This window comes from Helianthus annuus, chromosome 13 (assembly GCF_002127325.2).
Source record: "Helianthus annuus cultivar XRQ/B chromosome 13, HanXRQr2.0-SUNRISE, whole genome shotgun sequence".
NCBI lineage: Eukaryota > Viridiplantae > Streptophyta > Magnoliopsida > Asterales > Asteraceae > Helianthus > Helianthus annuus.
In genome coordinates this window covers 148,719,803-148,744,748 of record NC_035445.2, presented here as the reverse complement: position 1 = coordinate 148,744,748, position 24,946 = coordinate 148,719,803, and the positions used below count along the sequence as shown (strand labels likewise).

Below are 24,946 nucleotides of genomic sequence, written 5' to 3'. Positions count from 1 at the left end.
TGTGATTATTTTAGTGTTCGTTAACAGGTATTAACAGGTAATTTTCGTGTATATCGTGTCGTGTTCGTGTTTGAAAAAAAGGACACGAAATCTTATCGTGTCGTGTTCGTGTATGGCCTTTCGTGTATCGTGTCTTATCGTGTCGTGTCGTGTCGTGTCTTATCGTGTACGGGTATACACGATATGCCAGCCCTAGTGATAACACGTGGCATTAATTAAATATTGAGATTAAGGGTATTTGGGTAATTTCATGCAAAATTCAATTAATTTCAAACCACTAACTGAAAGATAAAATCTCATATAACCGCTTTAGGAGATAAAATTTTATTTTTTTTACGTGATATCCTTATGTTTAATAACTAATCTTCATCGACATTATGTGTGATTTTTACACATGCAATTCCAATAGATCTTATTCGTATGGTATTTTAAACTTGCATTCATGGTGTTTTACACCTGCACTCCAGTAGTTGTTCTTCGTATGGTGTTTTACACCTGCATTTACACCTGCATTCTAGTAGGTGTTCTTTGTATGGTGTTTTACATCTGCATTTACACCTATATTCATGGTGTTTTACACCTACATTCATGTAGATGTTTTTTGTATGGCGTTTTAAACCTGCATTCCACGATAACCTTGAATCGCTAGACGTAAACCCTTGGAATTCAAAGTCCTACAAATCACTGGTCCCGAACTAATCCACGAAACCACTGACAAACTCCTACAAATCCACGATAATCTTCGAATCGCTAGAAATCGACAAAAGAGCTAGGCTGACATACAATGTAAACCCATGGAATTCAAAGTCGCTGATCTCGTACTTCTAAAGGTATCTCCTTGGAAGGGATATTGTTCGATTTAGGAAGAAAGGGAAACTAGCACCTCATTATGTGGGTCCTTTTAAAATCCTTGAAAAGATTGAAAACGTTCCTACAAACTTGAACTACTATTAGAACTTGGCAACATTCATCCTACCTTTCATGTGTCTAACTTGAAGAAACGCCTAGCCGATGAAAACCACCACATCCATCTCAACAAAATTCGCATTGATGACAGTATGCATTTCATAGAGAACCCCGTGGAAATCATGGATCGTGAAGTGAAGAAACTCAAGCGTACCATATACCTATTGTCAAAGTTCGTTGGGAATCCAAGTGTGGCCCAGAATTCACTTGGGAACCTGAAAGGGAATTGGTGGTCAATTAAGTTTTCTATTAAATTAACTAAGTACTAAAGCAAAATTTGGTTGCTTGTTGGTTTGCAAGAAAGCAATTAAAGCTATGTGAGCAAAAGATTATCAAAACACTCTCAAACAGATTAAACAAACTCATGGTACAAAAACTGATTGGACTCGAAAGACCAAGACTCATAATACAAAAAGTTGAGAAACGTACCTGAACTACGTATGATGAAGGTGATGAATGGTCAAATGGTAGTGCGGTAGGTGAAAATTATTGTGAATAATGACCTTGTTCTTGATCTAATGTGGAGACAGGGTATGTTCGTTATACCCTTCATGACTCGTTTAAAACGGATGTTGGAAAAGATTGTTTAAAAATCGAATTTTAAAATACTTTTTCCAAGTTTTGCTTTCAATCATGTGTCACGAGGCTTGGCTACTCCTCTCTCGTGTGGCGCGAGGGATTGTTTTGACTGGAATATTGACTTCGTTCACCATTGTGTCACGGAAGACTAAAGCCCCTCATCCGTGTGGTGCGAGGGAGACATTTTTCCAGCAGTTTTTGTTGTTTTTTTAGCTTTCATGGCTTAGAAAAATTTTCACATTCCATGTACTCATACCTGGATATCCGTTTGTGATGGTTTTCCTTTTCTAAAACAGTCTTGGTTCCCTAAAAAACTCCAAAAACAACTCGGTACAGCCAAAAAAATCTACATTTATGGGCTATTTGTCATTATGATAACATTTTCATCATTGTCATACTCCTCAGACAACTGTGTATTGCCCTCAAATGCATTTAGAACTACCAAACACTCTCAGACTTCCTCAAACTTGTTCGGTTGCACACAAAAACATAAAAATTCAAACAAATTGAAATAAAAACGAAAACAAACCTTAAGTTGCCTCCTAGGGTCTTATTGTATTTTGAGTTTTTGTTTGAAATTATTAGATAAAATAATAGGATTTTCATTTTAGTATGATTGATTTTCAGTATAATAAGTTGCAATAGCAGTTTGAATTTTGTTAAATGGAATTTTCATGGTGGTTATTTGGGATTTATACCGAATAATTATTTCATGAACAACTTACAAATGTGTAAGAAATATTACATAAGAATATATGAGATTCACACATGTGTAAAACAAACACTTACACATGTGTAAAACTGACACTTATACAATTAAAATCTGATAACATATAAGAAAATAAACTCGGACACATAATAGTATTGGAACTTTGACATAAAAAATATAAAAATGGAAAATCCAAATGCTTAAACAAGTGTAATTCAATTGCACATATGTAAAAACATAAATTGATATGTAACATTGAACATTTTACACATATGTTAGTTGCACACTATAAAAAGAGACCAAAATATGTCACAGAGAATAGTTACACATGTGTAATTCAGTTTTACATATGGAAAACATACATAGACATGTGACAGTGAATAGTTTACACATGTGTAAATCAGTTGCACATATGTATACCAAACACATATGTAAATTAACACAAATATGTGATAGAGAACATTTACAAGTGTAATTTGGCTGCACATATGTAATACATACATAGAATGTAATAATGAACAGTTTACACATAGACAAAAATGTGAAAGTGAACAATTTACGCATGTGTAATTCAACAACAAATATTACAAACAAACTAAGATACGTGACAATGACTCTAGGGAGAATTCTCATCATTAAGGACATACAGAGTCTATAACAAACAAACTTTGTAGCAGATTAAAATGTAACATTAGGGAAACAGATAACATGCGATACAAAAAATACAACTCGTTTAACTCGCCTAGCGATTCCAAATCAGAATTAAGATGCACTTTAAATGTGGAATAAAGGATTTTAATAATCCCAACTATTAGCCGTTGGCCGGCAACAGTCTCAACTTCAAAAATAACCAGTCGTGGTCCTACCTTTTCAAATATTTTAAACCAAGGGATTGGCTAACAGAAAGGGAAAAAAGGGGACAAAAAGAAATTAAGGTTCTGTTAGTAAAAGTCCATTGGTCTACAATATTTTAACAGGTTGGAACACCACTAGTTATTTTTGAAGTTGGGACCGTTGCCGTCCAATAGTTAATAGTTGGGATTATTAAAATCCATTATTTCTGTAAATGTTGCTTTAGCTAATAGGGTATTTAATTTATATTATGCTTTTGACCACTAGAACTTCATTTAAACTATGCAAATTAGAAGCAAAACACAAAACTCACTTTAGGATTAAAAAAAAACAAGTTATGTGAAATGATACAATAAACTCACTAGAACTTCTTTTCCATGCCCATAGTTTATCCCTAAATTCAACAAAATCATGATGTTTAATGGAAAAGATGAAATAGCATACATACCACACAGATGCCCAATTATAAGAGTTAGGGTTTTGTTAGTTGTTGCATACAAAGCAATTGGAAAAAGATGATGTTTCTCCATCTTTAATGAATCACAAACTACAACTATTAATTTGCATAATAATGGATAAAAGCAAATCGCTTCATCAGAGATCTGGGGAAGTCGTGACTACACGCGAACATTAAAGTATGGTTGCGCGTGTTTGCCGGCGATTTGACCAGGGCGACGATTTTATGGTTCCGGCAAGTTAGGGGAGGTCGTGATTGGAAACAGGGGCGATGGTTTCAAGCTTCCAACAAGTTGGGGAATGGCAATTTGACTGGGTGGTCTAACTCATTAGGTTATACAGTTACCAATTTAACCTTTTAGTTAAAACTCTAAGAAACATATATGTTTGGCTCATAATAGTTGTCACTGTTCTCACAAAAGGTATGTGTTCTCATTTAATGTTTGCGTGTAGTCATGACTTCCCCAGATCTCTGATGAACATATATATATATATATATATATATATATATATATATATATATAATTGAGTTCATTTCAGAACTATAAATAACTATAGAACTTTCAGAACTCCTAATAAACAATCATTTTATATATAAGTTTTTGTATTTAGGATCTTTTTATCATCTATTATATGTATTTCTTTGATTACATACATGTAAAAAGTAGTTTACATATGTTTAATTGCCAAAATTATATATATGTGTCATAACTAATTACATATATGTAAAAAAACTAGTTTACATATGTGTAATTATAAAACTACATATAAAAAGGATAAAATTACTCTTATCGTAAAATTATACATAATAAATGATAAAATTATCCTAAACATAAAAATATATAAATAAAAAGATTGTTTATTTGGAGTTCTGTAAATATTTATGGTTCTGAAATGATCCTGACCCTATACCTATATAGGGGAGGGTTATCTTGAGAACGCTAAATATTACGAGAACCGTGAGAACGAATGAAAAAACCAATTAAAACCAATTTTTTTAATACAAACCTCATTGTAATTAAGATACAACATCAAAAAAAGAATTTACAACATCAAATAATTCATTTCTCCTTTCAAAATCACTCTTTTTAGATTATTTACACATGTGTAAATATAACAGATTTACACATGTGTAAATGGCAAACTTACACATGTGTAAATTTTCTTTATTTACGAATTCACGTAAATTTAAACGTGTAACTTAAATTTTTAACATTGTATTCTAATAATAATGATAAGTGTAGAAAAAAAATTTTGAATTTGAATTGTTTTTGACCAAGTTCTCGCAGTTTTTCATTTGTTCTCACGGTTCTCACAATATTTAGCGTTCTCATTTAAACCTTCCCCTATATATATATATATATATATATATATATATATATATATATATATATATATATATATATATATATATGGTAGGGTTCTAGAGTGAACACTAGGTTGAGAGTGAACTGTGTGAACTAATCTGGGCCATTGGATTATATCATCTAGAGATTTTTAAATAATGGCAAGATTGTAATTATAATTTTATAACTTCCCTTTAAAATAATTGATAGAAGGGTATTTGAGTCTTTTGTAAATTGCATTTATTAAACAATATAATCAAAATCCCTAAAATCTCGCTAGTTTCCGTATATACAAGATAAACAGTTGTTAGTGTATACACATGTGTACAGTCTCGCTAGTATCAGTTTATACAAGATACACAAATGTTAATTTATACACATGCGTACAGTTTTTTATACATCTATGGATTATATTAAGAAATGGTTACATATGTGTATATTAATAACATATACTATATTATACATGCACACTAGTAGATTCATAAAAAAATATGAAATTAAAGAAAACGAAACATATCACATGTATGCAAAAATAAATAACTTCATCACATATTCAAATAAAAAAGTTAATGCCCAAAAATAATTACAATTTCATTAATATTTATTGAAAATTATAAAAAAGTTAAAAACAATGTATTATGATATTTATATATACGAATAATAAAAGAAAAAGAATATTCAAGTTAAAATTAAAACAAAATCTATGGATAAAGAAATGATGGAAAAATAATTAAAAATGAGAGAGAGAGAGAGAGAGAGATAAGAGATGAGAAAATTAAGGGATTCTAATTAAACATAGTTGGTTAATGCCAATCTTACCCTTTTAATCTAAAAAATGATCAAGAGCCAAGATTAGTTCATTCAGTTCACTTTCAAGAAGTTGTTCACTATTGATCCTAATCCTATATATATATATATATATATCTAATACTAAAGCAAAATAATGTTAACCATTTGACCATGATGTGGCAATGGTCTTTGGCCAGATAATTGTTGTTTGAGCGGCAATTTCCTTTTCCTCAATTCTCCTTCACTTTCATATGAGCGGCAAAAGGTTTTTCCTCCATCCTCCTTCATTCAATTCAATTTTGAAACCGCTAATCTGTTGTTCATATGGAAACCGCATCAATCATCAATCAATTGAAAATTTTCTCAAACACACTTTCATAATACATCTCTCTCTCCAATCAATCCTTTAAACCCTAATTTCAATTTCATATATCTCTGCCTGTTACATCGTTGTATCTCTCTGTTCCATCACAACCTAGATCTCAGTCTAAAGCAACCAGCAAAAGGTATGTTTTCTTCTAATCTTTAAGCTTTAATTTATGTTTAATCTTTTTGTTCTTCATTTTTAGGGTTTTTATTTTAACAATTGATGTTTGCAAAATCACTTTTTGATGTTCATCTGAAATCCGAAATCTCAAATCGTTTGTGATGTTTGTATATGTTCTCATGTGTTTAATGTTAAATCACCAATCGTTTCTGAAATTTTGAATCGTGATTTCTAATTGAAACATCAACCATGACAGAGGTAGCGAAACCAGGCAGTGGCTGTGTCTAGCGGCGGCAATGGTGGTATAATGTTGATGGTGGAGGAGTCGCGACAGCAGTGGTTTTGTGGTACTTGAATCTTCCTCTCAATCATTCCCTACGCCATCTAATGTTTTACATGTTCGATTCGATTTTTTTTAATTGGGTTTTTATTCGAATTGGATAATGAGTTTTACTGATTTTGATTTGTGGGTTCTGTATATCTTAATAATTAGGGTTATTTCTTGGATGATTTTGATATGTATAACAGAGATGTTGAAAGAAGATGCAAATAACGGAGAAGTGTCGTTTTATGTACCTGTTGCACTCAAAGAATTGAATGAAAATGTTGATGATTTGACCTTAGCAGATTCCTCAGGTTATTTTTGATTTGTATGGTATGCTTTTTATGTGTTAAGAAGATGATTATGTGTTTAAATTAAAAGAGAAAGGATGATTATGATTCTCTTCAAAGTAATATATTATCCATTAAAATGTGAAGTTATTACCAGAACTTTATAGATTTTCAGTCATTTTTTTAACTTCAATTTGGTGGAATAAAAATTGTCTTTTAGGTTGTTTAATGGCTATTATACAGTCCTGTAGACAAAGTTAGAACTTAGAAGTTTAATAGCTAACGGGGTTATATTTTGCAGGTTTTAATTTGGAGACTGTTGAGTACCAAAACATTAGCTTCACAGTTCGGGATGTCTGGGGTCAGGACAAGGTAGAACAGATACTAATTTATGACTTTTGAGTTTTTAATGTTGCTGAACTTACTCTCTTTTAAAGAATGATGTCTTAAGGGAAACACTAATTTGTTTTTGTTTGGACGTTTTAAGATTTTTTGTGTTCATTACTGCATAAGTACATATGTTTACATTAATGTGTTGTATTTGTAGATTCATCCATTATGGAGGCACTATTTCCAGAACACCCAGGGTCTTATCTTTGAGGTTGATAGCAACGACAGGGATAGAGTTGTTGAGGTAAGAGATGAATTTCACAAGATGTTGAATGAAGTAAGTGATTGATTTGTTTAAATATATGTCTGATTGATCACTTGTTGGATTGTGGAGTACATGTTGTGTGTCATTGTTTCCTATGTCAATAACTACATAGATTTTGTTTTAGTTGTTCTCCTTATGTTTGCTAACAAACAAGATCTCCCAAATGCAATGAATGCTGCTGAAATCACCGATAAGCTTGGTCTCCACTCTCTCCGACAGCGCTACTGGTAATCAACATTTAGATCTTCTATCCATTTGAATAATTAGCAGCTTAAAGTCACTTACGTCACAAAAGTAAAAAGTACAAATGTTAGAAACTAACTAGGTGTGTTTGGATTGGCGGTTTGGAAAAGAGGGAATGTGGATAATAATCATATAGGGTGTTTGGTTCAGGGGTATGTATTTTAGAACTAGAAAGGAAACCCTTGAAAATTTCATTCCACAATGCTACCAAACCCATACCTATAGTGTGATTCCTGTTTATCGACCAGTATACAAACTCACCGATTCTTTTGATTAGGTACATCCAGAGCACTTGTGCAACCTTCAGAGAAGGACTTTACGAAGGATTGGACAGGCTTTTCAACAACATAGCAAACAAGGTAAGTACTACCAATTGTGACGTTACTTCTAATGATCATCTACAAAAATTGGCTATAGTCGTTAATTCTCATGTATTGTGCCATTTGTTAATCTTTTTTTACAGGCATGAGGCAGTGATTTGATAACGTGAGGATGGATATTGGCAGTTTGTGGTGCTACTGGTTTTGGAACTTGTTATTTGAAAGGGTAATTTGCTTTTTATATACTTTGTTAAATTAATTCGTTGATTGTAATGATATAGTTTGTTTTCGTACCTATATTGACATAATTACTTAATGCCATCTGATTAACTATACACTATACAGTACCTCGGAACATGGACTTTAGCTTGGATGTACAAAAGATTACTGAAGTTATTGAGCGTGAGAAACCAAAGATCATTTTTCTAACTTCTCCTAACAATCCAGATGGGAGGTAATCGTTAATTTTCTTGCTAATATAATACTCTAATTTAATCTCAAATATTTAAAACTTATTTATGAGCTTCATATAGGAGATTTAGGTGACATTGCTATTGTAATATTTTGTGTTTTCATGTATTATTTGACAATGTGATCAATGATGATGTTTTAATGAAGATACTTGATCTACCAAATCTTGTTGTACTGGATGAAGCGTACATTGAATTTTCAGGACTTGAATCAAAGATGGGATGGGTGAAGAAGCATGAGAATCTTATTGTTCTTCGAACATTTAGTAAAAGAGCAGGTACATTTTTACAATTTCCACTAATTTTGTTCGTATAACTATGTGTGAGTGTGACAGAAAACAATGACCGTATAGTTTTGTCTTTGTGAGTTTAGTTGCTTGACTCATTTTTTTATAAAATATTGTTAACTCCATTTGATGTGACACTCTATAGCTATTTTTTACATGACCTGTTTGGGATATAATTAGGCCTAGCTGGACTACGAGTGGGATATGGAGCGTTTCCTTTGAGTATAATCGAATACCTTTGGAGGGTAAAGCAACCATATAACGTGTCTGTTGCTACTCAAGTTTGTATTTGGTCCATAGTCTGGTTTGGGATCAAAACCAGTTTAGATTGGTTCAGTTTTCTGTTATGTTATTTATGTTTATTGGGTTTGCCCAGTTTCAAACCATTGAACGCTCCTATTTACACTTCATAATTTGTATTCTATCTACAGGGAGAAGATATAAATGCAGTTGCCATCAAGGAGGTGAAAGAACTGGCTGTAGTCACTTCATGTCTCAACCCGAGTGATGGCAACTTTTGGATAAGATTTTCGTTTTCTTTTTAAGTTTGCGCAATAGACTTGGTTTAGAGGTGGTGAAACAAGCCAACAGTCGGGTTGGTTAACTGGTACATCTGACATGTTCTATAGGTTTTTCAGTTTAACTTGTGTTCGTTTGTAGTGAAGAAATTCCGTATCTGTCAGTTCTAGTTCTAATGGGTGCCCGACCATCTGGAATCCTCATGGGTAATTTGGTCATTACATATCAATATATTTCATTGAATTAAACATATAGGATTGAAATTTATTTTTTCAATACATATAGGCGAAAAGTAAAGTTACTCAATGGTGATTCTTCAAATGTTCTTAATATGAAGTGTGATTATTATCAATCTTTATTGTGATAGATTGAGAACGAATACGGGCCAATGAAGCTTGAACTTGGAGCACTGGCTTGCGGGTAAGTTCAACTTGGTTTAACGTGCTTTAATTTGTGATAAAAATGACCAGTTTCAACCCCAGCCCGTTTTGACCCGTTACGGTGTTACCCAACCACTGCAAGGCTTTTTATTTGTTTTTTTGTGCTCTGCAAGTGTGTTTAGATGGAGTTTACATAATTGCAGGTTTCCTTTTGGTGATCTTAACAAAGTTTCAAGCCCTGATGCTGAATGCAAAGATGGAATCCTTCCCCTGTTTGGCCGATCAAGGAAGTCGGTAGTGAAGTTGTGATAGACAAGAGCTAATTCATCAAAACTTTTTTAATGAAAATCTTCGAGACAGTGGGAATACAGAAATTGAAGGTGTTGATTCAACCAATGCTTCTTATGGTGGAACTGCAGCATTGTCTAACTGTGTGAATTGGGTGGAAAGTACTTCATCGGATGGATGATTTTGTCTCCACAGACAAAGTGGTATAGCCATTACTTGAGTATATTTACTAAAGATCTATTCTAAAGTTCAATATTAGCTAAAATACAAATCGGGTTATGGTCCACTACTAAGTAGGGATTAGCACGGTACTGTTCGATACTGAACCGGTACTGGTACCGAAAACGAGAAAAGTGGGTATCACTATCAGTACCGAATATACTGGTTCGGTACCGGTATTTACCACCCGTAAGTAAATACCGGTACCGTACCGGTACCGGTACCGAAAAAAATGTGGACCAAAAACACTATCATGACTTTAGTTTAAAAAAGTACTCTTTCTAAACTAGATGGATATCTTTAAGTATTGTTTCTAAACTACGGGCGAAACACGCTTCGATTTTTTAATGGATTCGAGGATGCGGTTAGTCCACTTATGGGTGCGGCTTGGCCCGCACTCACTGAGTTGACTAAACCGACGCTTAAGTCATCTTCGTTGGTGTCATTAAAAGCACATTCTAATACTAGCTCAATAATTTCATCACAAGTCGGTTCTTGGACTGACCAAAGACTTGAAGTGATTATTTTTTTTAAAAACCGAAACCGGGTTTTTTAAAAACTGGTTTTTTTCTAACCGGTAAGGGTGGAAACATCAAATAGTTTCTGCAGTTTTTTAAAGTTTTTTTATATTATTTTTTTATTTTTTTAAATTTAAATTTTTTTTATTCTTTAATTTTTTTTTTCATCTCATTCTTACCTGACTCATCCTTACCCGAACCCATCCTGACCCATACCCATCCTAACCCAAACCCATCTTAATCAATTACCCAAACCCACTCCAGGAGCATATATATGTCTATGAAATTATCATTTCTCCCAGAGTCTTGCTGCAAGTAAGTACCTCTGACTTGTATATTTCATACTCAATCTTTTGTAGCCATCTTCTTTTTCTTTAACATGAGTTTTCATATATTTAGGTCTGTAGGGGAAGTAATCTGCCATGGGATTGCAGATGTAAGGTATCTACCATATGCATTTTAGAATTGTTGTAAACTTGCATCTTCTTGGTAATTCTTTTTTGAGCGGCAAAAATTGTATAGAGCTTTTTTTCTACTTTTCCCTCACCCGGCTTCTCAAACATCCGCCCCTTTCTCTTTATACGAACAAAATCTCCAACGATCGCTCAATCTTTCTTCTTACCTCTCCTCCAATCCTCCCTCATCCTCTATGCAAATCACATCACCTGACTTCTTTCTCGATTTCCCGTCTCAGATTCTCAACACCTTAAACATGAGGCCGAAGATGGTAAAAAAAAGAGACAGAGAGTGGCGGAGTAATGGCAGTCGCTCACGGTCTCTGGCTGGCCGTTCTATTCCGACGATTGGCATCTACGGTGACAAGTAAAAAGATGCGATCTTGACAAGATGTGGAGACAGAATCGCCGATTATTGTAGTCTCTCACTAATGTAAGTCTACTTCATTTTGTTAATTCTAATGAATCTTTCATTACTGATTTGAATTTGTTAAATTCATATGTCGGACATGGGATTCTGTTTGTTTGATTGAGGATCATGGACTCAAGCATTTTCCGTGATCATCTATATTAATTGTTTTGGTGGTATTATATTATTGTTTTCCTCACATGTTAAATTTTGTAAAAGCTTGCAAAAGTTTCTTATGACTTTTTAAATAAGTGATTCTATTGAAATCTTTCTTGCTACATCTAATATACACACACACACACACACTAACCCTAGCTCAGGTAAATAAGTGATTAGTCATTACAAATAGTTTATGGGGTTGTAGACACAGGATTCGGCCAGACCGCAATATAGTAGTATTTAGAATATTTTTTATATATAAATATTTTTTGTAACTTAATTATAGCGTCATTTGTTTTCAAGTACAATTTGACTAATGAATCAACAGTGTGGCCGGTTCGATTTCCGGTATAGTTTTCAAAACATTGATAAATGTTATTTGTTTCAGTTCTTTATATTTGGTATTTTATTCTATCATAATCATCTTTTTTTAGACGTATATGAACATGTGGCGGGTGCCACAAGTGGATGAGGATAAAATATCAGTGTGATTCATGTGTGTTGCTTTGAATGTTAAGAAGCGTGCAGATCATGGCGCTTAGGTACTTATCAGCTCATAAGTTGGTTTGACACTTATTGGTTCATGTCGGTTTGGTCGTGGGTTATGTTTTCATTTTCGGTCCGTGTAGGTTCGTTTCGGTAGAGTTAACCTTTGCTGTTTTATTTTGTATTAATGTTTTAGCTGGTTTATCCAAAAATGATTCCTAGAAATAGGAGGTGTTGACTTATATTGACTTATTTCATAGTTCTTTGGATGCATGCCTTGTTTCTAAACCTGCCGATTCATCTAATCCGTGGGATCATAGCTCTGTGGATTGTAACTTTATATGGTAAAAATCGTTTTTCTCTATTAAAGATAAAACCTTTCTAGTTTTATAAGATTTTAAATTTAGAAACTTTTCAATTTGATTATGTTTTCAAAATTTATCATAAGGAGTTACTTGCTGCAGGAGGAATTAGTCTACTGAAACTATTCATGAAGTTGTAGCACCTTAGCATGTCATCTTACCCGACCGGATGATAGGTAAAATTTCTATTTTCTTCAAATTGTCAATTTTATAAGGTTTTAAATAAGAGGGGAACACATCGAACGTGTTGAAAGACATAGAAAGTCTGTTTTTATTCATTAACTTCCTAAGTTAGATCATCATTGTAAAAGTATATCTCTATAATCCTAATATTTATAAAAAACTGATGGACAAAATTTGTTGGTTAACTTAGCACAACCCATTTGACTCGCATTCAAAATGATTGCTTTCAACCTATATCCATTTTGATCCGCATTTAAAATGGTTTGTTTAAACCCGTACCCATTTTGACCTGGTACCCAACCTGTTCTACCCCCAATGCTTACTGTATATGCTTCTCAATTTGTTTCGCTTACTATATGTTTTCCTGTAACTTCACCTTTTTTACTTATTTGTTCTGGAGGGTATAACGGTAAAGTGGTCTCTTACATGCTAGAGAAGGGATTGTTTTTAGCTCTTGCATTTGAGAGGCAATGAAGCAAAATGTCTCCTTCAAGGAATAACAAAGAGCACTAGACAAATAATTGAGGAACAAGAATTAGTATGTTGACGTTTGTTTAACAATTTATGGCAACAAGAGTAGGTTAGGATAATGGGTCCATTTGGGTTTGGGGTTGAAATCGTCATTTTTACTCCTATTCCGACATCATTATATAACTTTTCAACTACTTGCAATGACATTTCGATATATAACCTTTTTCGTCCTCAAAAGTGTTAACTCTATTGATTCAGTGACCAAGGTGTTGGTGGGTAAGTTCATTTAGTCCAAAAAGCTTTATTTCCACGCTTAATATAGGTTGAAGAACATAGAATATGGAGGTGGCAAGATGGTCGTGTTGAAAAGAATCAGTCCAGGTCGGTTGAAGAAATCTTTAACGATTTGTGATTTTTTCTCATTCATGTATTTCAATTATTCAGTGTACTCTAATATTTACGTTAGTAGTTTAACATTTATATAATTAAAATATTTGTTTCAACATTGTTAAAGGAGATATTTTTTGTGTAAGCGCCCGTGTAACACACGAGTACTTAGACTAGTATATATATATATACTCTTAAAATTTTTAAGGGTATTTGTATGTAATTAATGTAATCTACATATAGTTTATACATGTGTAAGTAATATATATGAATGGAATTTGTTGTTGATTCTTTTTTGAGTTTTAGAAGAGATAGTTACTTTTCTATAAATCCTTATATTTTAAAAATATTAAGATTAGAAAAATAAATAACTGGTTTTGTTTTATATGTTCTTTCAATATAATATAATCTTCATGTATTCCTCACGATGTGTGTTTACTATATGTGAAAGTATGCAGAAGAGAGAGTGCGTGAAGAAATTCTAAAGGATGTGTAGTACAAAAAAAATGTGTTATTTGCATTGTTGTAAAAATCCCGACTAGTCGCTGATTAGTCGTCGATTAATCACTAATCAGAGGTTCACCGATTGGCCGATTAAAAGTTAGGCAGTTAATGGCGGTCCTATTCTGGCCAAATTTTGGCTAGATACCGGCCAAACTTTGACCAAACCATATAAATTCCTTCCAATTACTTAAAAATGGGTTAATGAGGGGTTAAAACATGTCTACTTTAAAAAACTACATATAAAAATGTGTATGTATATATGTAACTAAAAATTACATATAAAAATCTCAATCCGATTAATTCCGATTAATCCCTATTAATCCCGATTAATCGCTAGTCGGTACCCCACCGCCCGACTAGCGCCTAGCGATTCTTACAACACTGGTTATTTGTAATAGCTTACACTAATTAGGTTCTTGTGTCAAAATTTATAGATAAATAAACATTGCATTATAGTTTACAGGGGAAAGATCCACTAAAAAGTGAATTTTGCCTAAGTAGTCTAATAATGATTGTGATGATGACATGTGACTCTCCTAATAAGTAGGAATGAAGCGCATTTTGGTCCTTAGACCACCCGTAATGGGGCGTGATTTTTAAAAATTTTTCAAAAAAAAAACGCCTTATAACGCCCCGGCCGCCATTATACAGGGCGTTACCGGGCGTTATTTTTCAAAAAAAAATGAATGTGGCGTGATTATTAAAACGCCATTTTGCAATTGTTGGAGCTTTGACTTGTGTTGACTGACCAATGAGAAATCACTTTGGTTTTTTTTTTTTTTTTTTTTTTTTGTTTAAGGATTGAAAGGGGCATTATTCCCACTACGCCAATTTTGCAATAACGCCTCATGCTGACTGGGTTGCCACGTGTCGGATAATGCCCCATAGTGGGGGCATTATATTTCTTAACCACTACACATGGTCTTATAAATAGGAGTGAAAATGACATGTGACACCCATTTTGTTTTTTTTAAAAATACAACAAAAAAAATCTAGTACAAAAAAATCTAACACAAAAAATCTAGTACAAAAAAATATAGCACAAAAAATGTAGTAAAAAATATAGCACATATAAATCTAGTACAAAAAAATATAGCACGAAAACATTCAACAAAAAATGTAGTACAAAAAAATTCAGCACAAAAAATTTAGCAAAAAAATATAGTACAAAAATCCAGCACAAAAAATGTTATACAACATAGAAATACAACGCATTTTAGTGGGTTTTTTAGCTTTCATATTTTATATAGCAATATGGTACTCAAATTAAAGATAAAAAGACGTTCGATTTTACGGTGAAATTTTTATGAAAAAATAACGTCGTATAAAAAAGTTATGAACGTTTAAAAATGCGGGTGGAATATGCATGTGCGGAGAGAGAAAGTCCATAAATAGGATTTTCCCAAGATACCGTTGTACTCCTCCTTTCTCCTACACTTTCATCTTAGCCATTGATTTGAAAAATGAATGGTTAAGATTCCTTCTCATCCTACTTAGGCAAAATAAACTTTTTATTTGACCTTATCCCATAGTTTACATGTAAACTATTCTACACACATTTCACATTTGTATTTTTAACTCCTAGGCATATGTGTTGTGTTTGAGTTCAAGTGTCTATTAAGATTTTCTGGTTTGTGTCCGATTTGATTCAATCTTAAATGCGACCCATTTAACACCCCTAGTTTTTCTATTATAAGAAGTAACCCGACAAAAATCTCAATTTATGATTTTTAGGGTTTTATATTCATTTCGTAAATGATGGGTTAGATTGAATTCAAAAGCAAAAATCAAATAAAGTAAAGTAAAATTTGAAATTGAAATGTTCAACATATATTTATATATACTACAATCAACATAGAGAGTAATAATGCCAGACACTACTATTTATATATAATATAATGAATATGGAGGGAAACAGTGTCACACAGCTGTCTGACACTTCCTTATTCGTCCATTTAAACTATAATTTTGACTCATTTAAATTTACAGTTTTGACATTAGTTTTGTTTTTTTCCCTTCTAACCAAATTACGCTTTTTCTCTCAGTTCAGATATACAATTTTTCCATCATTTTTGGTTTTTTTTTCCCCTGTTGAATTACAATTTTGCTCCTAGTGTAAAATTACAGTCATACCATCATTTCAGTTTTTTTCTTGACAAAACTAGGGTAGTGTTTTGATTTAATTGGTTGACTTGGTCTAGTTTTTATTCGTGCTAGCAGGCCTGGCACATGCTCATTTATCATGAAAATTACAATTTTGCCATTAGTTTAAATCTATAGTCTTTTCATCATTTTAGGTTTTTTTATTTTTTATTTTTGCAAAAGTATGGTAGTCTTTTGTTTTAATTGGTTGACTCGGTCTAATTTTTTTTTTGTTAAATCAACTGAAACTCAGACGTACATGTTATGAGAGAAAAAAATATTCGACTTGGTGTCCCACAACGCAAGCGAGGCAGTAACTAGTGTAAAATATAATGAGCTATATAATAAGCACACATACATACATGCATGTATTAAACGGTTTTAAAGATTTCATGTTAAGAAAAAACTGATCCTTAGACGAGATCTCCTGAGCTACATACATACATACATCTCCTGAGCTTTCTTGAACAAACCTGACCTTCAGTTCATTTGGAGAAAGTTTACTTGTCTGCTAAATTTATATCTGGACTCGCTTCAAATAGTGCAACCTTCATCAAGGGCAGACCTAAGCCCAGCCCAAGGTGGGCGGGCGCACCCTCGGGAAAAAAAAATTTAGTGCTAAGTTTCGTTGAAAATCCCTTCCGCACCCCTTGGAATTTTTCGTCCGCACCCCATGGAATTTTCCGTCCGCACCCCTTGGAATTTTTCATCCGAACCCCTTAGGTAAAAAGTGTTATCAACTTATATTTTAAAAATATTCTTTAGTAACTCTTATTTTATAAAAAATACTACATAAATTATATAACTTTTAATACCTAAATAACTAAACCCAAATACCCAATATATTTAAGTTTAACTAGCCCACTACTAAGTCTTAGCCCATTAAACAAACCCAACAAATTAACAATATTTCAAACTAAAATAAAATAAACAAGCTTAAAACCCTTACATATTCTATCATGCTCTCTTTATCGTCCTTGCACGCCAACGATCAGAACATCAACAGCGACAACAGTGAACACTCAGCAGCCATCATGCCACCGCCGATCAAACAGGGGTAAGTTTCTTTGTTATTTTTGATGATTTTTGGTTGATATTATCCACCTCCAGCAGCCTATTATAGCCGCATACTAACCATAGTAGACATGTGTTTCGTTTTGTTTTCGTTATGTTATGGTAGGTTATATTTTGTTAAGTGAAATAAAAATCAAATCTTTTCGACTGTTTTTCATTCTAAAGAAATCCCTAATAACAATCAAATCTTTTAAGTGAAATAAAAAGAAGTGTAAATTACTTTTTGAGTCCCTATGTTTTGTGGGTTTTAACTAGTTGAGTCCAAAAGCAAAAAGTTTAACGACCTGAGTCCCTATAAGCATTTTCTTTAACCATTTGAGTCCAATTTTTGAATGTCTGTTAAGTCTGCTGTTAAGTTCCCCCACGTGCAATTCACCTGAGGGGTATTTTCATCCATATCTGCCTATTAACCCTTTGTATGCCTTTATGAAGTTCTTTCACAAAACTAAAACCCTAAATATTCTGTGTAAACCCTTTCTCCTTGTTGCTGAATAAACAGTCAGCCAGTCAGGTGATAAGAACGTCCGATACTCGCAAATCATCATTCACAATCTTCGAAAACGGCCATAAACTCTGTACGTAACTCAAAATTGCAGTGGCCATAAAATCATACCCTACGATTTCGATGAATCTTAACCTATCTCTTCAATTCCAGTCAATTCACCACACGAATCGAACGATTTCGTTACGATTCATAACAAACATCAAATTCGAACAGACTCAGAGCCAAAAACCTAATTCGTAATCAACAATTTCTCTGAATCTTAACCTAAAGCTTCAATATCAGTCAATTCATCACACGAATAGAACAATTTCGTTACGATTCATAACAAACACCAAATTCGAACAGACTCAGAGCCAAAAACCTAAATAGCGATCAACAATTTCTCTGAATCTTAACCTGACGCTTCGATTTCAGTCAATTTGATACACGAATCAAACAATTTCAAATCGATTCATAACAAACAATTTCTCTCCTTATCACCTGACTGCTTCTGTTCACGGTACCTTCCTTTTTTCTTCAGCGACAAGAAGAAAGGGATTTACACAGAATATTTAGGGTTTGTAGTTTTGTGGAAGAAGCTTTATAAAGGCATACATACACAGGCATTAATTATAGGCAGAAATGGACGAAAATATCCGTCACGTGGGTTGCACGTGGGGGGACTTAACAGCAGACTTAACAGACATCCAAAAATTGGACTCAAACGGTTAAAGAAAATGCTTATAGGGACTCAGGTCGTTAAACTTTTTGCTTTTGGACCCAACTAGTTAAAAACCATAAAACACAGGGGCTCAAAAAGTAATTTACCCTAAAAAGAAAAAAGAAACAGCGAGAATGAAGAAGAATTAAGATTTAAGAAGAGAAAACGACGAGTAACACACATACAGGAGATCGAATGTTTTCTCTGGAACTTTTTTATTCTATTTTGTATGATTATATAATAATTTGTTTCCTTATCGTAAAACCTCTACTTCGCCTAGTTGCACCAGCTGTTTATCCCAAAGTTTTGCTAGTTTGAGTCTCGAGCAATATATGGATTTTAAGACTAAATTTCAAGGGGTTAGGGGTGTGTTTTTGCCGTTTATAAAAAAACATAAATAACATAAAATATTATTTAATACTTCATTTTTCATGCTACCTTAAATGTCTTAAATAAAGATCCTATGTCCTGCTCTAATTCTTAAAAGTGGAAAATATGTTTAGTAAATGACCTTAATTACATCCCCAGAGACAATTAATCTTGAACTTTCTAAAATTGCTGACTTACAAATCATCGAATCTTAATTATATATTTCTAATTCTATATGTATGTTCATCATTAGAGTAAAACCCTCTACCACTTGAAAGGAAACACCATTATATTATATATGTATGTAAACCTAGATATCGCTCGACTACAACCCAAGAACCCAAGTAGACAATAATCTTGATGCTCCGAATCCGATTGATAGGAAACAACATTGAGGAAATATTTTTAGAATGATTATAATGTTTGAATATGATTCTAAGGTGCTACAAAGAAGAGGGTGTTGGTCAGTTCTGTTTTAGGCATAATGGAAAACATGAAAACATACCTGATTGCATCAGCACAGGCCAGCAGAGAATCCAGATGGAGACGCAGCAACAGTGTTTGACATAGTTGTCAGCTTGATCTGGTTCCTCCTTAGGGTGCAATCTAAAGATGGTGATGATGAAACCGATAAAGGGGAATCGGTTATGAGAGGAGGTCGATTGATGTTATGAGAGTAGTTAGGTTATGTGTCTAACCCTAGAACCTCAACATAAGTCTCCTTATATATGCACCCAGGAGGAAACCCTAATTAGTTAATAATGGTAATAAGGCCCATCAACAATTACCAACTAATTATTTAATGGATTGTCATATATTTTGATCCATATAATGTAAATGATTATAATGGCCATATATAAATAAATATATTATTTATTTATTCTTACATTCTCCCACTTGGCCGAGTAATCATTTACTATGAGTATTAGATAAGCCTGATCAGGAGTTAACACTCATTTTAGCCTTAAACAAGTACTATAGCAGAGAAATACAGCCGTTGAATCATTATGCGACTCAGGATCCCCATTAATCATACTATAGTCTTAATTTAAAACCTAATCGTCATGATCAAAATACGCATAAGCCCTTTGTTTGATTTGTATCTTTATTTGTCTATATGCCATTATGTCGACTTGACATATTCTTAGAGACATACAAAATCAAACTGGTGAGGAAAATTAACTAATACTTAGTCATTCATAGTACGATATGCAATTTCGCACGGCCATTAATTAATACCCGTCTATGAGCTCTCTTAATAAGACTTATGGGTAATAGCCCTTCAGTTATAGGATCCTTAAGCATATCATGAATGTATTCGATACAAAACTTAGTTTCCTCAATTCGTTCATAAACGAATAATTAATTGTGTATCGAAATTTAATGCAGCACCTCTTGAACTGTTACTGTTCAAGGAGTTATGGTAGCTGACTTTATCACACTAATTCTTCAAAACATTAATTATATGGAGTTAATAAACTTATGAGTCCACTGATAAATTTCCAACAACATTTAGTGACTATATTATGTCGTTATAACTTAGGTTGCTGATATCAGTGTATTATGACTCCTCCATGAGATAGATTTTGTCTGCTGACATAAGGATATACCCAAAATTACATTTTGTAATCTTTGAATATCACAAAGTTAGAGTAATAAACCGGTTTTAATTCTCACTTCTTCTTTAAAGTATAGTCTCTCGTTTCTTTTAAAGATATTGTAATACTCCATTAGATGCTTCACATTAATCCAGACATATCTAGTGTGTTGCAATGTGAGTAATATCTAAACGAGTATAGACTTAAACTTACATAAGGCTTCCAATTAATGAAGCATAAGGAAATAATTTCATTTGTCTTATTATCCTCTAAAGGAGAGCAGTATTTTGTTACATATGTAAGGACCCATTTGATGTTAAACTTATGGAACGAAACTAATGTCCCATTGGGTCTATCTCGGTATGTTATGATATCAATCACGTAAGAGATATCTCTGAGATCTATTATATCAAAGTTTGTGTTAACAATGCTTTGACTTATGTAACATATACTTGTCAAAAGAATATCATCTATATTGACAAGTTTATCTTAGTTGCTCCCACTCATTTTGAGGTAGGTTCATTAATCCACTTGATTGTTGATGAAAATAATTACGTTAAGATTTCATCACATTATGATGTTTGCATTAACCCACACATGGATATTATTGGCTTACAAATAAAGTGTTCTTTAACCTTCAGTTTGAAACTTTCGGGTTGTTTTATGAACATGTAAATATGTCAGCCATTTGTTAGGGAAAATTGTTTTTAATGTTCATCTAATGTAGCTTTAAACTATTATAAGCTACTAGAACAGTGATGATCCTCAAATTTTATCTTTGATAATTTATCTCTTCCTAAGTATAACCTTTTACAATCAATCATGCTTCTTAGTGTCTTAACGCTTATATCAGGATTTGGTTTAGTTATGAACACTCTTAGGTAATTCAATCAAATCCCAAACGTTACACGAACACATAAAATCAGTTTTACTAGAAAACTGTTTTATTCCATTCAGATGATTAATTTACGCTAATGGCTTGATATTAAGAGATAGGATCAGTAAACATTTCCAAAATCCATTTCAACTTCAGTTAGGGAGGTTACGTAATCATCAAAGTTAGTAGGTTTTTAAACCTAGATGACCTCCTGAGTTGATTATTGGGTTTTAAAAGTTTCAGCTTTATGGATTAGCTCTTGGTTAGGTTGCTATCATTTTCATTCTAAGTTTTGTAAGAGTTGGTGCAGTATGGTGTACAAGAGGTGTAATCGGAGTTAAATTCGGAGTGAAATTTAATGACACTCTTCCCCCCGCCTCTTGTATTCCTTACAAATCATGATAAGGACTTTGACTGCTCCCACTGACCTTAGAAATCTTTAGAAACTCAGCATGCTTAGGGTCAATATTTAACGACCAACAAAATCTAATAGAGAAAACAAATTAATGACGTTAGTCGTTGTGATCTCTCTTGTTGAGGATTACGTTAGTTTAGGTAAGAAATCTAAGTGTGCCCACAATTAAGCAACAATGAAACTTTTGTAAGAGTAGCATTAGATTTTAATGAGACAAGTTATGATAGAACAGTGTCAAGATGGAGCAGTTTCTTGTAAAAAGAGGTGTAAATTAAGGTAATGTGAAATTTTCACTCCCCCACCTCTTGCAACTTAAGACACTTAATGCTCCCACTGATCTTTAATATCTCTAGAATGCTACAAGAGAAGTTTCAGTGAGCTACGTGACGTGGGAACCTATCACATATACGTTAGACTTTATTTGATTTCTTTAATGTCCAGATATCATAAGAAACTTTAGGGACATATTTAATAGAAATCTTATTAAGTATGTATATGAATAGATTTCTTCTAAGACCGTGGGCCATATGCGACAAAATTTAGATACAAGTTGATAGTCTTTCAAATGATAAATGAATTATGTCTGAATATTCCATTTGGAATAAGTTCCACGAATGTTAATGAATGACTTATGATGGACCTATACTTATTCCTTAAGCCAAAGCAATATTTAGGGCTATAACGTCATGATTTAAAATCACTTAGAATGAGATTAAATGAAAAAATCATCCCCATTAACCATGTCATGATTTCTCATGAATTTTGGTTATAATGGATGAAATTTATAAGTCTCATTTTCCTTTTGTCAAATTCTCATTTGCATGATAACAAAAGTTGTGAAAAAGTAAGGTATCATCTAGTTTTATCTTAGGAATGTTTCTATCCAGATATTTAGAATAAATAAGATGAGAGTTTATGTTGACTATGCAAACCTCACAACCTTCATAACATTGCTTAATCATGATACTATATTCTGATTAATCTTCAGAATATATAAGGTATCGAAAGGCGTTGTTAGAAGACTGCTTATTATGGTTCTTATAGCCTTAACAATTAATTTTGTCACTAACTCTCATGTTAGTTATTTGTTGACTTCTGGTATGGAAACGTTTAAAAACTAGAGTCAACTAATCATGTGTTAATAGGAATATTAAAGAGTTATCAGACTTAAATATCATTAGTAAGTGACTATCTAATTAATTTATCCAACTGTGCTTTAGAATAATGGATAGTCTCATTGCTTATGTCTAGTCTAATAACATAATTATGCAGTGAGATTTTCCCTTGAAGAACCTTAACGTTGGGATTAGCACTTGTAATTTGTCTATGGACCTTAGAACAATCCTCTCTTAAGGTTTTAGTGGTTGTAAGGTGAATAACATCTTATTTTCCAGTTTCGAACATTTATTTCTTTGCACATATGTTGATTATCAACACACTCGTTATACTTTGATACTTTTGAGTGTTATAGTTGATTTATAAGGCATCAAATTGTACAAGTGAAAATCTTAGTAAGTAATGTACTGGAAAAATGTACTTATTTCCATGTGTAAGCCCTTAACTTTATGGGTCATGGTATTGTACATTATTATGTATTCACATATACCACTTAGCTTTATAGTTTAGAATTTTAAATGAAGGCATGCATCTTAGGAATTCTTGTGATTATTCTACAATTATAGATTAGTCTTAGGAAAGACTTAATCTGGAATAACCTTTTAGTGATAGCACTTATTCTTGATTATCATAAGAGACATCATGTTCGATTTATCCTAATCATCATGCTCTACTTTTCTTCTGTAGTGCTTTATCAGAAGAGAGCAATAGGATTATCGTGTCTTAAGAGATAATCAAGGATTTAATTTTAAGAGCTAATTCTTATAGAAACTTTAAATAAAGCAAAACATATTAGATTTAGGAATTAGAGTGGATGAGATATAGATTTATAGAAGAAAATTATAGTGAGTAAAATTATGGGTACTAAGAATAAGGCAGACGAAATGATCATAAAAATTAATTAAGGATCATTAATATAAGGATCATTGAGTGAAGAGGTTGTGATATGTCTATTACTAACATCAAAATAATAGACTTATTTAAAATTCTACTTAAACGAAGACAAATCAGCTTTGGCCAGAAGTGTAATCATTTAAGCATGTGTGCAAAGTAATCGTGACGAATCAGCTTTGGCCAGAAATGAGATAATCACTTTAGTTATGCACTTGTCAAGCATGCTAAACATAAATGAATTAAATCAGCTTTGGCCAGAATTAAGACATCTCACGTTTGTAATGCATACTCAACATAGCTTTTATAATACTTGAACAATAAATAGATGCATCAAATCAGCTTTGGCCAGAAGTGATACATCAAAAGCTCATTCAAGTTAAGCCATTTTGGTTTTGTAAAACATTATTTGATCCTTATTAATTAACTAAGTATTTACAAAACCAATTATTTAGTAGCAAACCACCTGTTAGCGCTGGGGTTGCAGAGGGGCAGCGTGCCCCCGCACGGGGTTCGGGGCGGAGCCCCGAGCTAAATCTTAGTTCACATTAAACAGCCTAAAATAATGAAGTTTCGAGTGAGATCTCGACTCAGTTATGAGATCCCGAGTGAGATCTCGAGTCAAGTCTCGACTCAGCTTATAACATTATGAGGTCTCGATTCATTAATGGTCTCAAGTCGCAACCTCAGTGTCTCGAGTCGTAATCATGGTCTCGACTGCTGTGAATTATGAGATCTCGACTCCTTATGAGGTCTCGAGTCGCAACCATGGTCTCGAGTTGTGATGTTGTGGTCTCGAGTTGTAGCTTTATGGTCTCGAGTCGCAACCTTATGGTCTCGAGTTATGACCTTATGGTCTCGAGTCGAGACCTTTGTCTCGAGTTGAAAATATTGAAGCCCTTAGTCGAAACCTCAGTGGTCTCGAGTCGAGACCTTATGATCTCGAGTCGAAATCGTTGTCTCGAGTTATAAACATGTGAGAACACTTATGATTTCGAGTCGAGTTCGTGTGGTCTCGAATCGAGATCTTGGTCTCGGCTCGTTAAAGGGATCTCGAAACTTCCTGTTACAGCTGTTAGTGATAATAACTGAAAATTCGAATTCTAAGGTTTTTGAGATATGGTTTCCTGTTTTAATGATGATCTAAT

General features: G+C 33.1%; 1 long non-coding RNA gene across 31 annotated transcripts; it reads left to right on the top strand.

The window, feature by feature from the left end:
• The first annotated feature begins 5,889 nt into the window (after window positions 1-5,889).
• Window positions 5,890-13,725, top strand: LOC110899687. Of its 31 annotated transcripts, none has more exons than XR_002570444.2 (18): window positions 5,896-6,203; window positions 6,441-6,531; window positions 6,713-6,820; window positions 7,098-7,168; window positions 7,344-7,678; window positions 7,972-8,053; window positions 8,158-8,240; window positions 8,360-8,468; window positions 8,688-8,762; window positions 9,203-9,496; window positions 9,576-9,710; window positions 9,874-10,161; window positions 10,960-11,010; window positions 11,095-11,136; window positions 11,390-11,583; window positions 12,465-12,548; window positions 12,669-12,742; window positions 13,543-13,725. It is a non-coding gene; the product is annotated as an uncharacterized LOC110899687 (long non-coding RNA). The 31 variants fall into 31 exon arrangements; XR_004876302.1 differs by lacking the exon at window positions 10,960-11,010 and adding an exon at window positions 8,952-9,016 and having other exon boundaries at window positions 9,658-9,710; XR_004876301.1 differs by having other exon boundaries at window positions 8,633-8,762.
• The last annotated feature ends 11,221 nt before the right edge of the window (window positions 13,726-24,946 follow it).